We start from the raw sequence: 16195 nt of genomic DNA, 5'->3' as shown, positions 1-16195 counted from the left end.
TGTTTGCCTAATCTTCAGTTCAGTGATTTTAGAGATATTTTTTTCCTGATTCTTGAGGAGATACCCTGGTTCTGTAAAGTACTTTTTTTTAGAGAATTTGTGTCCTAATACTCAGCTTGTAACCTCTGCATTTCACCTTCTGCCTTGGTGGTCCAGTGGGGGTGGCCCCAGCACCAATTCTGAGTGTACTTTCATCTTCCTTGTACTACACTGCACAGTCCAGAAGGTATAAATTAGACATATTCAAGTATTCCACTAATGTGCTTAGTCTATTTTAAGTAGAAAATTCACTAAATTTCTGTTAAACAGAGGTAAGTTTGGATGTGCTTTTGTTTATGTTTATTCTCAGAAGTATTTTTCATTTATAGTGTGAGCTTCTCCCCCTCAAATTCTTCTCCTGTTTTCTTTACTGTATCCTGTTGTAATATTCCCTTTGGAAGGTCTTTTAGAGAGTATTTCTTTACGGATTCTAAAAACTTCCTTCCTGGCATTTGCATTCTCTCTTCAGATGTCAAAATCAAAGATAATGGTCCATTGCTGATGTTTTGGGAAGGGAGGGGTAGGCAAGGGAGTCTGCAGCCTCAACACGCTCACAAGTCAACTTTACATGCAGTATGAGGGACTTAGTGTGCATCAACAGTAGCTCACTGTTAGTCAGTACAAGAAGGAGACATTGAAATTCAAAGCAAGCATTTTGAAAATTGTCAGTATTTTCTGATCCATTTCCCCACATACAAAGAGAACAGATCTTCCAAGGAACTTTGTGAACATGGTGCAAATCTAAATATGAATGGCAATTTTGTCCTCAGGACATGAATATAGACTTGTTCTGTCGGCAGCAGGGATGCGTGTCAGGGACGGTCTCAACAATCGCTTCAGCCTGAAGCCATTGACAGATAATAGTAACGCCATTCACATACCCTTAGTAAGTACCTCATACAGTGTAAAATGTCAGCCCCAGCTCCCTGGCAAGCAGCAAGAGGAAAAGTCAGTAGCACGAAGCACAGCATTGTACCTGTGGAGATTTGGGCTCAGCTCCTGCCATCATATCATATACAGAAATAGTTTGATGGCTCTGCTGTCCCACATCTGGAATATTTCAAATGTGGTCTGCAGAGGCCTAAAACTACAACAGCAAATGTTATTTCAGTGTTATCAACTGAGATTCAAATAGATGAGCTGTGGTCCAAGTGCTTTTTTAAAAGCTTCTGCTTTGAATGTCTGGGTCAGACCTTCATTTTTACCTTTTTAGAAGTTAAAGACATGCAATAGAGATTCTCCGGATATAATTATGCTGGAAAAAGCACAACAAATATTCAAGACATCACCAAGGCACTGAAAGCTGAGTTCATACTTTTGTAATATCAAATAAGTCTTATCTTCTCTACTTTGCTGAAGAGCTTTATATGGGTTTCCTGCAGGCCAGAACACACTGAAAGGGGAAGTGCATTATGACACTGACCCAATAATAGGAGATTTATAAGTCAGCTAAATGGACTTTCTTAATTTCTTTTAAACAGTTTTGATGGACTTGCCATTTCTGAGGTGTTTCATGGTACAATGCATAAAAATAAATGTTTACTCAAGGACCTCTCATTTGAAATGATACTTAAGCAATCACATTGTAGACCACAGACAAATTCATCATCATCACCATGATTATTGTTAATAATAATAATAATAACAATAATAATAATAATAATAACAATAATAATAATTCCATTAGAAACTGTTCAAATATAATTCAACTTTTTGTTGAATTTGATATGTATGTATGCATTATATATAATGTATTATACAATTATATATCCATTTGTTATGATTTTTGAAAGCATACAACATCTGACATTTTTAGTGTAGAAAACAAGTATCAGATCCATGAGCACCAATGCCAAGGAATCCTGTCTTGCTCTAGATTCATGAGTGCTGTGAGCTTCGAGGGGAGATTTTAAGGCTACTTTCCCATGCTACGAATAGGATCTCTGCATTTTAGTAAGATATTCTCAGAGAGATGTTCTGCTGGTGAAAATGCTGTCAATCTTTCATCTCTGCCTGAAAGCTTACCTGCTTTCATCAAAGTTGTTTAATTGCTGTTGAAGTTCTTGTCATCTGGTTGAAATTGTTGGTGGTTGAAATTCTTCCTTGAATCGAAAAGTTATTATGCGTTCTTGGAGACTGACAGTTACACAAGTACAGTTACATGAGCTGCTGCAAACTTAAAATGCATTTCCTGTGTCACAGAAGGAGGACAGAAGCCCATGAAAGGGGCCAGGGCTTGCACTGCTCTTCAATCCCCTGTTTTCAGACCTTTGGCTTTGTAAGTAGAGCGATTTAGGACAGAGCAGCACTTACTCATTCGAGATTTAGCTTGCACCTCTGAGCTAAATATCTTCAATCATCACCATCTCGCAGTTTGCAACAGGCATTGCTAGGGAAGTTCTCTGTGTGTATGTATAACGTTATACTCTTTATTTGCCTGTATAAATATAAATAAGTTTTTGCATCCTTACAACTTTTCTTTCTGATGTAATCTATACTCTATGCATTGCACTCTCCCTTTGATAAATAAATTAGCAATTTAGCAATTGGCACTTAAAGGAGTGCACTTAGACTGATGCTTAACTCTCTTAAAACTTTCTGAACTCTCTTAAAACTTAGAGGTTATCTGCAAGATGTGCACTATACCCTGTTTGCTGAGCTTGCTGGATCAGCACACTGTGCCTCAGTCTCCAAGCAATAATGTGTTCAGACTGAATATGCTGGGCTGCTCAGGAACCCAGCTGCTGTAGTGAAAAAATCTCCCTGCCTTCAAGGTGGCCCCTTTCTGTGTGCTCTCTCCCACCAGCTGATACCTTTTGTGGTATGCTGTGTGGATATACTAGAACTTGCAGTGTGTGTGACCAAAAGAACACTTGAATACCTAAAGGCACATCATCCCTCCAGTTGCAGCAGTCTAGTAAAAGATACAACCTTGCTACACATGGAGAAGATCTCTCACCTCTCCTACTCTTAGTTACCTGACTCAATTTACATCTTTGCAAGTTTCTATAGTATGTGTGGAAGTAGCACACTTTAAAAAACATGCCCCGTATTTCTTAGCTAGATTGCACAGGCTTTAAACACTTCAAGGGACAATCCAGGGTTCAGTGCTGAGTTTTGTCCTCTTATGAGAAGGCAAGTACCAGCACAGTAACCAGGCACATCCGAGATGGCCATGGGCTCCTTCCTGTTCCCAAAAAGACTCTGCAGAACTACCTAGTTTACTCTGTGTAGAAAAAAAAAGGCAGTTACAAGTGAGAAACTGTCAGACATGCAGACATATACAGATATTAATGCATTTCTTTCTCCTGCATGGGACACATCTGGGTCTCCAGAGTTTCCATGACTGGCTCAGGCCAGCACTGAGCCTTTTGGCTGCAAGGTGTTGCCAGTACTGCAGGAGACAGCAGTTCCTTGATAAATTGTGCCTGTGTGGCCTACGTGGAGTACTTACACTGATATTAAAATTTTATTTGCTGACTTATTTTGCAAAGCCATGGGCAAAACGAGGACACTTTGACACAGTAAGAACGATGTTGAAATTCATTTTTTGAATAGTGCTGCAGAGACTGTATCGCAGTCAGGCTGTGTCAGCATCCCATGGGTCAGCACAAAATATCCATGTTGGTTTTGGACTGACTACACACCATGGAGCAAAACCCTGTACTGGCTTGTAATATATGCAGTACTAAAAAATTGAGAGATTGAATAGACATGGAAAGGACAAAATATCTTGGCTCTTGGGCCACAAGATTATAAATATATATATAAATATTATAAATATACATATATAAATATTATAAATATAGTTGGCCACAACTATATTTAAAGTAACAGCATGCAGAAAGTGGTTAAGAAAGTAAATGTGGCTCAAATTTACCTTGTCAGGAACAAAATAAATCAGTGTGGTAGAGGATCCAAAGACAAATACATTTGGAAATGCTTATACACTGAAGTTGAGAATCTAGGTAATAAGTAAGAGGAACTGGAATTTCTCAGTAATCAAGATGAATTCAAGTTAATTGTCTCATCAGGTTTCAGTGCCGGTGGGATTAATATTGTATTGTCAGAATATTGTATAAGCTGTTTAAGCAAGCTAAGGATGACAAAAGAAGTTGTGTGAGAGGAATGATTTTGTCTATGACCTGGTGACATATATCTGCTTAACTTAGAACTGGGAAGTGTAAAATCCTGGGAAGCACAGCACAATAAATACACTGATTGCCAAGGCCCAGGAGTGAGCAGGAGTGGGCAGGGGTGATATTATAAGTCACTGAAATGAATCTGAAAACAGAATGAGCTACTACTGCATGTGGGAAGACAACTGTGTAACTTGAAGACTTGTTGAAGATTTTATTTAGCTATCTGTGAAACATCACTAGAGTAGCATTAACTACTGGATGATAGTTTTGAAAAATACATGTTGTTATACCTGGGGTGGAAGAATTCTGCTTTCAGGCAGCCTGATAGATAAAAATTATTTTATCCACCAGACTGGAAGTCAGGGGTTGTCTCAGGAAGAAGTGATCATGACCTAGTTACATTCAATACAGTTGAAGAGAATACAGTCCCAAACAGTGATATTCATTCTTGTTATTTTGAAAAAGCCAATTTCCCAAAGCCAGGGACAGCCCTTAGTAAAATTGACTGAGAAGAGAAAGGTATGAAGAAAACTGCAAGTTTTTCAAGAGGAGCTTGTTAAATTAGCAAGACATTGTAAAGACAATTGTATGGCAAAAGAAAATAGAAAGTAGAAATGGACTTACACATATGTACATGTGTTTAAATAGGTTTAAATTTGTCCACACAAATCTGTATATGGAGTTATGTAGGCATACATATCTACAGACACTTATGTAGGCATGCATATACATGGTACTTACATATTAAATAAAGTGTGTGGCTTTATATTGAAAAAATGGACGATAAAAGGGAGATAGATATCCTTTGATATATATATATGTTACGAAGTATGGAAATTACCAGCAAAACCTAGACCAAAATCTACTCTTGGCAAGCAAATGGTGTTCTGAATGTGTTTTAAATTTACATAGAGAGAAAAAAGTAGAAATGGTATGGGCTGAGCAAGGGTCAAAGGTACTAAAACTATTAATAAGAAATGTATAGATGCCTAAAATGTTCAGAAAACATTTCTGGCTTATGTTTGGAAAGAAACAAGATGATGTTCACATATCATGTGTGGATGATGAACTTCTTTCCAACTAAAGGAATCTTAGACAACTCCTACTTTGAGGAAAAACCTTTAAAGCAGTAGCCCTTCTATTACCTGCAGCTATGCATCCTAAATTTTTGTCTGTTTGTTTTTGTTTAAATTGGCTGAGAAACTGTCTGGCCCACTGCTGTGAACTTTTAATAAATTTGGGGACATAGGAGAAATTTTCCAAGACTGAAAGCATGCTCATTTTTTTTGCCAATGTCCTAACAACACAAACAGGATAATTCTGATAACAGCAGGGCAGCTGGCCTGACCTCACTTCCATCAAAATAATAGAGAAGCTGATATGGGAATTCAAGTATAAAGAACAGGAGTATTATTAATGGCAGCCAATGATGTTTTCCTTGAATTCAGGTCTTGTCAGGTAAGCTTGGTTTGCTTTTTTAATGTAAGATTAGCCACTTGGTTAAAAAGTAACTATATAGGCATAAAGGACCCTGAAAGAGTTCAGTTTGATATCCCACAAAAATTTGATGAAAAACGTCGCATTTTACTTTCTTGTGTAAGAACATGTACAGTGGCAAAGAGTATCAAAAGGAGTTGATGCAAAATCACACTAAAAAGATTTTTCTAGTGAGATTCCAGACCCATATCGGGACTCAACCCTCTTCTGTTAATGTTCACATCTTAGTCTTGCAGGAAAAATACCAAACCACTCAATCATTATGCATGGTGCTACAGAAAAGGGAATCTAAACTGCCTAAAAAATGGACTTCAGTTTTAAAAAAGCACGCTTTAATATGACCAAATGCAAACTTATAAACCTGGAAACAGAGAACATGCAGCATATCTACTGAAATGGAGGAGACAGCTTAAGAAAAAAAAACAGAGACTTTGGAAAGAATTTGGAGATCTTAATGCACAACCTTAGAATGCAGTCATAGCCCAATTGCAGGGCAAAATATTTGGTGTGATCCTTGAGTATGTGCACAGAAGTACAATAAACCAGAGCAAGAGTCTCACTTTGTCTGTCTTTATAGTTTGTATGCATGTGGAGAGACTCACAGAGTAATATCAATCACACCAGTCACATACAGTCAGCACTCTAAAAGATGATTTAAAAATTGGAGGAGAATGCAGGGAATAGCAAAAATCTTACCTAAGAGCTAGGTAATACACCTGCTATATTGGCAGGTTTATACCACAGTCCTTTTGTTCCACATAAAAATAGATGCGGATGTCAGCATGAATGTAACACAGGTAGTGGTACAAGATACAGACACCACCTCAGGATAGGCTCTTTCAGCCAGCCAGGAAACGCATAACATGAATTGATGACAATAACCGGAAGCAGTGTCATCAAATTAGCAATAAATTATCCATACGTTTTTACAAGTATGAACAATTACTTTCCAGAACAAGCTACCAAAGAGACCAGTGGACTCCCTACATTTTGGTTCTTCAAACTCAATGGAGTGCTCTTCTAGAAAGACTCCTGGTTAAACCCAGGCATTGGCATCCATAAAGGGCACAGAGCAGGGGATGTGCAGCTTGTGACATGCAAGTCAGGAAAGACGACCTCCATCTCTCTTCTAATCTTGAACTCTATGAACTGCTCCCAGTATATAAACCTGGCTGTGAAAGTTAATTCAAGAGCAGACTGAGCACAGTATGTACTTGTACATGCTTTTAGTGCAGATATTTTACTCCACCTTAAACTATTCCCTTTACTGTGTATAACAACGTATGGGAGAATTAGAATCTTTCTTTATGCCAGAGAATTCTTTGGTAATTAGGAGAAAGTCACTTAATTTCTCCTTCTTTCTTTGCCCACTTCTAGAGAGTGAACCCAGCTTTTTTCAGTCCTTTCTCCCACGCTAGAGGAACTGCAGCAAACATATTCTTCCAAAAAGGCATAAATAATCTGAAAACTGGAGTAGGGCACAGGACTGATGTTTCTAATAGATCAGAGAGCTTTCATCCTGCAAAAGGTACTAATGTTACCTTGGTCAGCAATCCACTCGTACTGTGAACCTTGATGAGATAAATATAATTGTCCCAGGATTCGTTATGTAATGAGCTTTCTTTGCAATTTAACTAATGAATGTGCTGAGAGACCGGCTTAATCTTTTAACTTCGAGAATTTCTCCCAAGGGAAAACATATAGAGCCTGCCTATCTATAATATTATCCTCTCCCTACAGCCAGAGCAATTTGGCCACTTGAATGTTTGTTTTGCTTATGTATGTTAAGTTCATGTGCTCACAGATTTTTCTGGAGGAGGTGGAAGGACCCCAAGCTTTACTTGAGATTTTACAGCTGGGTCTGTGGGCTTTCCCAATCAGAGCCTTTCCTGATGGATGCCATGTGAGTTCTTTGGTGGGATGATTTTAGTTGCTGGTATGGCACAAATTGCTGTTTGGGGATTTTTCCCAGTAGAGCCATATTTAATCCTGTGCACTCTTAGTCCATGAAAGCAGTTCATTTCAGAAAAATAGTAGTCTGGTACTATTATTGGTTAATTAATTGAGGACAAGATATTAGAATACTCTGGTTTTTACTTTCTTCCTTCTCAGGAGTCATCGAGGAAACGTAAAGATACAGGATACAGAAGATCCAGTAAATTCTTATGATAAATGAAACATGACTTCCCAGAGTAACATATACTGTGTAAGATCTTTGCCAACTGTAAATTGCACCAAGTCAGTCAACTTTGGAAGTCAACATCTTATTTAAACTGTCACACTGTACAGAATTGCTACTTTAATACTGGTGATTAATGAGTGCAGAGTCCAGTCTCATTTCCAAGCAGACTGTCAGTGACACTCAGTAGTCCCCAAAGAGTCCATAGTACAAGTACTTGGCAATAGTTTTATATTTTGTGATCCAATTCAGATTGCTGATTTTCCACAAAGGGGAAAAAAGAGAGGGAACTGACATGAAAACACTGGCCTACATTCTGGAGTTGTTTCAACACCTGATTATTCTCCCTCTCAGAGCTTGTTTGTGTTCTCCTGTATGTCCCTACATGCCAAGGTGCAATCCCATGTGAGAGCATTGAATCAAATGCTCATGCCAGATGTGGATGTGGCCTGCCATTGTGGAGGTTCAGGAGAGACAGTGTATCCTGGGGGACTTCAATCTCCTCCTCTCTGGTCTGTCCCCACAACCCTAAGCTGTGACCCACAGTCCTTGATGCACCTTTCCTGGCACCATTCCTTCTGCTGTTTCTCCACTGAGGCAGAGTGCCAGCCAGGGCTACCCAACCTCCACCTCCTGGTCCCCATCCTACCATCCATCCATGGGGGTCAGGGACAAGGATGTATTTTACCATCGTGGGTATATCACAGAAATACACAAAGAATCTCCAATGCTGTTGAGGACTTGAAAGAGACAGCATAGCTCAGTCCCCTGCCAGAACTGTGTGGACAGGAATGCAACATGCACTGGAGATAGCTCTTTTATTTCCTTTTTTGCAAGCAGTCTGCTGGCTGGCCAGGACCAGGGGCTGGAAGAGAGTGGCCAGTGGCAGGCAAAGAGCTGACCTGCCCCCTGACTCTTCTGCTCCGGTTTCACAGAGCTGCACAGGCCTCTGTGTTTGTAGGACACAGTGATCTTTTCAATCCAACACAGATGGCATCCACTACAATATTATCAATTAACACTTCATTATTACAATTTCCCATAATTTGACTTGACTAATCTTCTAACTTAGCTTGCAGTGTATACTGCCAATGGTTTCAGTATATGCTGAAATCCGTTAGTTAAGTAAATAAATGAGTCTAGTACAGTATAGCTTATGGCATGTTGTCCTCCTGGAAATAATTTCAACAGTAATGAAGTATGCAATATCTGCAGCTGAAAATGTCTGTCCTTGTACACCTATTTGCATAGCTTGAGATAAATGTAAAAATTTATTTTAAAATTAAACAGAGATAAATACGTAATTTTTTTTACCTCCAATGTATGAATCTGTACCAGGGAATTAGAAGTTTATCAAGCAGTCAGTGCACTGCACTGGTCAGATCCATGAGATGCTGTTGTCATTTTTATGCAAAATAATGAATTGTAGTTGGCAAATGCTCTTGCTTTTTTGTGTTGTTGGTGAAGAAAATCTGCCAGAGCCTTTTGCCAGCTGCGGGCAAAGAAGAGAATCGACAAATAATGCAATACACAGGCTGGAGATAGCTTCAAAGGATAGCTTCAATCTTCCCAGCAGATGAAAGATAGGTTTGGCTAGGATCTTCCATCAACAGGTACAGCTCACGAGTTCTTTGGTTCAGAGACATTAAAAAAACTCATCTTCTAGGGAAATAATTTGCATGGTGTGCATAAGGAAATATAAATGCCATTCCAGGGGAAAAAATTCGGACAGGAATGAGTGCCCAAGAGGGTTGTTTGGGTAAGCAGGAGAGTGAAGAGCAGTGAAAAGCCTTTCTTCTGAGCAGAAGAACTTCTTAGAGAGTTTGAGCGGAAAGGAAAACAGGAAAACATATCATGAAATGGGAAAGGCTATTTAAGCAATGCAGTAACATTAGCGTGAGAACAAATGAGTTTGAACTGGCCGTTAGTCTGGAAACTTAGAAAAGCCTTCTGGCAGTGGGAGGGAGTAAAAACTTGGCTAGTTTCTAAAACAGAAATTAAGTCTGTAACTGTCTGATGTGGTCACCTGTGGCAACAGGGCTCTGGGCTTTCTGATCTGGGGCAAGCAGCCTCGGAGAGACCTCCCATGAGAGGAAGGATTTAAACGCAGGCTTTGCTCTGCAGGGATATATTTGCTAATGTTTAAGCTTCTGTAGCTTAAGCGTGTTTTTAAAAGAACGTTGCATATGCATAGTTCAATTTTGCAGGCGACTGACGCATGAGGCTTTCATATCTGGCCTTGTGACTGCCGTGGACATCTGGTCCCGTGCGGGCTGTGTCTCTCAGTATTGCACCCATCCTGGGGGAAGAGCAGCAGCTGCACAATGCCCCAGATCCAACACAGTACTACTGGGTTTTGAACAACCATACACTGAGCACTGGCAGGCTGGCTTGGCAGGGACCCATCCCAGGTTTCCTTGAGCAACTTGGAGCAGAGGTGCTGTGCTGTCAGGGGCAGGAAAAGCAAATACTGTTGCGAAGAAGCATCCATCAGGCTAAGGGTACGACTGTCACACTTGCTGGTAGGACTTGACAAGTCCCTTGATGATTTCTTCTAATAAATATTTAACATGGGATTTTATAGTCACAAGCAGCAAGTATGCTTTTAAAATGTTTGAAGGGAAACCAACTTGTGTAAGAATGCATTGGAGACCAAGACCTGGTAGCCATAAATGTTTATATCAGAGCCTGGGGATTTCCTTCTTGGTTTTAGTATATACTGCAGTTGCTTGCTTCAAGTCTATCTCCAAAGCTGCCTTGCTTCCTGAATAACACTTCCTTCCTTAGAAGCAAATGCTTAAGATGGCTGAAGATGCATTTATTAGTGATTCATAAAGTTGGAAGATGAGAGTTTCTTTTCCTCCACTGAAAATATTTTTTGAAAAAAGATCTTTTTTGCTGCCACTGCTTTTGTTACTAACATTCACACTCAGCTGTTGCATTACAGTACAATGTAGCAGCAAATACTTCATCTACAGTGCACATCCCCTTCTTGGGTACTTTAAAAACTGAAAATGACTCAGTAAGAGGGTTTGAAACGGTCTTAATTTTGCAGAGTTCCGAAAATTAACAAAGCTTGTATTTTCAGAGCGCTGATTCTGGAGTTTACAAATTGCTCTTATATGGTTCATGAGTTTACCACCAACTTCAAGTGTACAGGAACAAGGTGAATATTCAAATTCCAAATCATAGACTTGGGGTTAGAACTTGCGGGCATCATCTTCCTTTTCCAAAGGGAAAGTCAACTTGAATCTTTCATCTTGAAGCAATTTTTAAAATGGTCCACTTGACTGTTAAATGGTTCACTTGCCAATCTAAAACAAGAAAAGAATTGCAAGTAAGAGCCTGACTGAAAATGAACTTTGATATATGCCGGAAAGAAAAGTAAAAGCTTCAAATTACACTGTTGTGTGAGCAGCCTGCTTATCTGCCTGCGGGAGACATGACTGGAAGGGTGTGGTCTTTTAAACCTTAAACTGCTCAGGTTTATGCAATTCAGCTTTTCTGTACCTTCTGTCATGCCACAGGCTTCCCAGTCTGACACGGCAACCGACCGCTCTCTGCCTGCTGCGACAGGGCTGAAGGTAAAGTGCAGAGCCCCTGCCTGGCCACGCCGGTCCCAGCCTGGGGATTTTACACCTGCAGGACTCTGCCAGCAGCGGATGAGAGGCAACCTAAAGCCAGACACGTGAGTTGAAAGACTTGTATCGGTTTTTGTGCTGTTCCCACTTTCCCCCTTCACTTGGGCATGAGCTGTTCCAGAGGAGCAAAGGTGGAAGAAGATGATCGGGTAAACAAATCAGCCTCATTTTGTGGCAGGGGGAGCAGGTCTGAACCTCAGCCTGCACTCTCTGGAGTGCCATGCAGCCAGGCAGTGATAAATATCTACTCTATCTGTCATTAGTGATTCAGCCTCCCCATAATCTAATGCAGAGATAATTTTCATAATCTCACAGAGAAGGCCATATAATGTACCTGTAGGTTGCTGTGTTTCTTGGTAGTCAGTGTTAAACTACTTGCATACCTACTACATGCTAGTATGCAAAGTACCTGTGCTTAGTTCATTACCTTTTTGTTAATCAGATGTGTTTGGGTTTCTGCCTTCCCTGTTGTTAAGAAAGTCTATTTCTTCTGTAAAGTGTGTTGAAATCCAACTGATTATGTGTGGAGAGGTGCCATTTGTACTGCAGCTGCTTTTTAGCCCATCATTTTATTAACCCTCTGGAAATCCATTTCTCCCCCCCCAGGTTAAAACCCACAGTCTCACTGCAGCTGTAGGAGGTAAATTGAGGCTACAGTCACTGCTGCTGTATCTTACTGCTTGATTTTATGCATATAACTGCAGCTGAAGTGAGGAAAGAAAGAGAACTTGATTTAGTTTTTATCTTTAGCTCATGTTCTCCTCCACTTACTTCAGCTTATCAGTTCTTTACTCAAATCGTCTTGCAATTCAGTAGAGGTATATGCAGGGATTGCATACCTGTGAATATGAATGAATGGAAATAACTTCTTATAAATTTCACTTCTACCCAGAAGCCTGATTGTTCATGTGAAAACATGTATTTGCACAGACATGCCAACATAGAACCCAAAACTGCAATGAGGATATGTGGACATCCTCACACACTGAAATACGTACTTAGAGTATTCTGTAGACAAGAGGTCCAAGTACATAAATCAGCAGGACCTGTTCACATGTTTGAACATCTTAATGTTTTGGGGTGTTTTTAATGACCATGGATGAACTTCTTAACATCTACCAATGAAAAACATAAAAAGCAGGAAAGGTATGCATATTAGACTTATATTCCATGCTTTTCTACAGTGCCTGATGACTAGGAAAGGGTTCATCCAACAGCAGGAAAAGCAACTATACATTAGGTGACTATACTGGGCACTTTTCCCACAGTCTCCTGTAGTAACAGAGATCCTTGGTCATCCCACTCTCCCAAGCTCTTTTCATTTGATCATTCATGTTCATGCAGAACAATATCAAGGCAGCTCCATCAACTCATTGAAACAGCATTGTCTATTATCTACCGTTGTTGGAAAAGCACAAATGCTGATCTGCAAATAAAAGCCAGGATTCACTGTCAGGCATTTGGACAGCTGCTGCCATGTGAGGAGTTGTATCTTCAATACTCACATCCACTTTCCTAAGACTGAAAGGAAGTAATCTGTTACTAATTTGGTATTTTATTCTTCCATCCCAAACCTCAGAGTCTATGTGTCTTTTCCAAAAATATAAATTGAATTAATCTGGAAAGTTTGTCTCCTTGTTATCTTTTCTTTGCCACCTGAAAATATTCCTTCTCCCACTGCTAACTTCTCTTACTTGTTCGTGGTCCTGTACAAGTCTCCTCCCCTTTGCTCACATGGGTTCTGCTTTTTGGATGAGTGTTTCAAGCCCATGTGTTTGAGCATTAACTGCATCAGGACTTCATTGTACACAGAGTTGGTAAGAAGAATTTTCCTGGCTCTGGGTTGAGATCATCTATCAGAAGAGAAAATTGAATTGTCTTTTGGAAGAAGTTTGAAGGTGCTGGCATCTTCCCCGAGCATAGCCTTTCTTTTGTAAAATGGGAATAAATCTTGCACGCAGGATGAGATGATAGATTAGCTTCATTTCACTGCAAACCAGGAAATCAAACAGCATTGTTTCCAGAAGCAAGGTAAATTAAAAAAAGGCTTTCAAATGCAGAGAGTCTTTTCCAGGCTGGCTGCTGGAGGGAAGCAGTCCAGTATTTCTGGAGCCCTCAGCCCTGTTTGCAGGGCTAGATACTGCCACCTGATTCCTTTCACTGCAGGGGCAGTTGAAGGCCCATGGCTGATATGGAGGCACTCTGTGGTCAGAGCCTTTTGAGAAGACTAATGAGGCCCCTCTCTTATTAAAATGGCTGGACACTGGTGTCCTGCAAGGCTGCCTGACTTAGCACTTGTTTACAGTACACATCCCATTCTTTCACTTAAATTTGTGCTCCTAGAAGCTGGGATGCACAAGTATACAGTTGATGTTTCCAAGGCTTTTCCCAAAGGCTCAAACTGAATCTGTAAATAGGATCATTACCTGAATCATGTGATTCAAAGGGACTCAACATGGAAGATAAACTTTCACCTTCAATACATATTCAGGGAATGGTTAGTTGGCAGCTCCTGTTGTGTACAAGTACTTCCCAATGCCTACTGCTCCTGTCCCTCTGAGTAAACATCAATTAGTCCTTTACAAGGAACTAAACACTCTCAGACTTCCTACCTGTCTAGCTGCTCCTGGTAACCCTCTCATTGGTCCTCCAGTTTTACTTTAATATGCCTACAACATCCTTACTAAAACAAAGAGTCTTAATAAAGTAATGGTTTTCATCTGCCAGTAATTTCTTGTTAAGGAATGATGGCTATTTCTCTGTCTGGACTGATACATCTTTCAGAATATGGCTTGTCTGAAAACAGGTAAATTTTGATTGGATTTTGGATATAATTCTTGTCTATTTTTTACTTGTCTTTTCCCTACTCTTTTGCTTTCCATGCCTACAACTACATGGTGTAGTTACTGTTGAGATGCTGATGTTAAAAAAATACAGGTGATGCTGTTATTTTATTTTATTTTCTCCTTCAAAGACGATTTCGTACTATATATTTAACAGTATCAGTTCACAGGGGATTTTGCAAGTACAACACGGTTCTGGAAAGTATAGCTTTAGATTTTCGTAGTTGCAGTCTGAGAAGTCATCTAATCATACTACTATTATTTGAAAGTATATTGCAGTTTAGATCGAGTCAAAAAGGGTTTGAGGCACTGAAATAGCTGTGACTTGTAGGAGGAATTTCAAAGAATTAAAAAATCCTCTTGCCTGCATGAATGCAGCAGGTCACATCTGATCATGAGAAAGGATGCAGGAAGCAGGACAGTTTGAGCATGTAATTCCTAATTGCTTTCTCATCACACAACTAACAGCACACAATTGGTCTTCACACCCACAGAACCGGTTCTGGAAGCAGATATTTATTCAGCCACAGACTTAACTATCTTTCCCAGGCTGGTGTCACTCGTGTGTCCTGGCTGACAAAACGTTAGTAAGCCCCTTGTTTTTAAGGAGAATATTACAAGGCCATCAGCACATGCATGCTAATTGGCAATGGGCTTTGGGGAAGTTCCCACAAAGCCCCAATTAAGGCAGTGATGAATCAAGGACAGTGAGTAGTACTCACATACTCAGGGATGTTGTTTCCCAGCACTGAGCAGATGAGGGCAGAACCAGGCTCTAGAGGATGTGTTTTGGTAGCTGAGGGCTTGGTCACTGTAATAAACAAAATTTACTTGACGTGACATTGGATGGACAGGGATATTAGTCATTATCCTACTACAAAAAAAAAAAAAAAAAAAAAAAAAAAAAAGGTGTCCTGGAACAGAAACTATTGCACAGCTTCATCTAGAGAGACCTGCTTCCACTCCTGCTTGAATACTTTGTGTTTATCCAGTCCTTTCCATTTGGAAGAAAGTTATACTGCTCAGCTCACTCCCAGATGAGCAGTAAGGACTATCTGCAGATATAAATGGGCACTGTCAGCACTACTTCATAAGAGAGGTTTGTTCAAGACCCAAAAAGTAACCTGTATTAGCCCCAGAAAACTGATAGACCACAGTTACTGGGCTTCGGGGTTCAGCCTCTTCAGTGTGCAGTATGTCTCCCTCTTTCAAAGACTGCTTGTTTCTTAAATGTGAAATTCAGCACTTGGCATTGCAAAATGTTTGTAAGCTCGTCAAAATTTCTTCCCCGTGCCCACTGAAATTTCGATTTGTGGCTGCATATTGCATGTTTGCCTGTGATTTCATAGGCTGTCCCCGGGCTGGGCCACTCTTCCAAGTTGTTGAAATTTACTTGTTGGCTACCTTGCCTGTGCTTGTCCTCTCCTTTCTCCAGGTTCCTGAATGGGACTGGACTCCAGCAGCTGTGACCCTGGGACTGGGTGAGAGGGAATGCTTTCAGATTGTGTTATTTTAAAGATCAGTGTCGCTGTTTTGTGCAGTTCTTCAAAAGGGACTGGTTTTTTTCTGGTTAGAATGTGTTTATTCCGTCATTTTTTGTGGATCCAAGTGGCAGGAGGAGGAAAGAGTAAGACACAGATATAATTTAAGTTACAGACATTTACAGACCTGCAATTTAAATTATATATTGTATATAATATTTACTAATAATTTTTATTATTATATCTAATAGAATAATAATTATATCTAAATTATAGTACTGGAGTTAGGTGCAACATAAGTGGAATTGAGATACAGATAATTAAATCCTTACTCCATTGAATTTGCTTAATTTTGCTTTTGAGTGCAATGGAT

The sequence above is a fragment of the Chiroxiphia lanceolata genome, chromosome 4 (assembly GCF_009829145.1).
Source record: "Chiroxiphia lanceolata isolate bChiLan1 chromosome 4, bChiLan1.pri, whole genome shotgun sequence".
NCBI classification, from domain to species: Eukaryota; Metazoa; Chordata; class Aves; order Passeriformes; family Pipridae; genus Chiroxiphia; species Chiroxiphia lanceolata.
The sequence above is the reverse complement of the archived record's forward strand: the minus strand, read 5'-3'. Positions refer to the sequence as shown.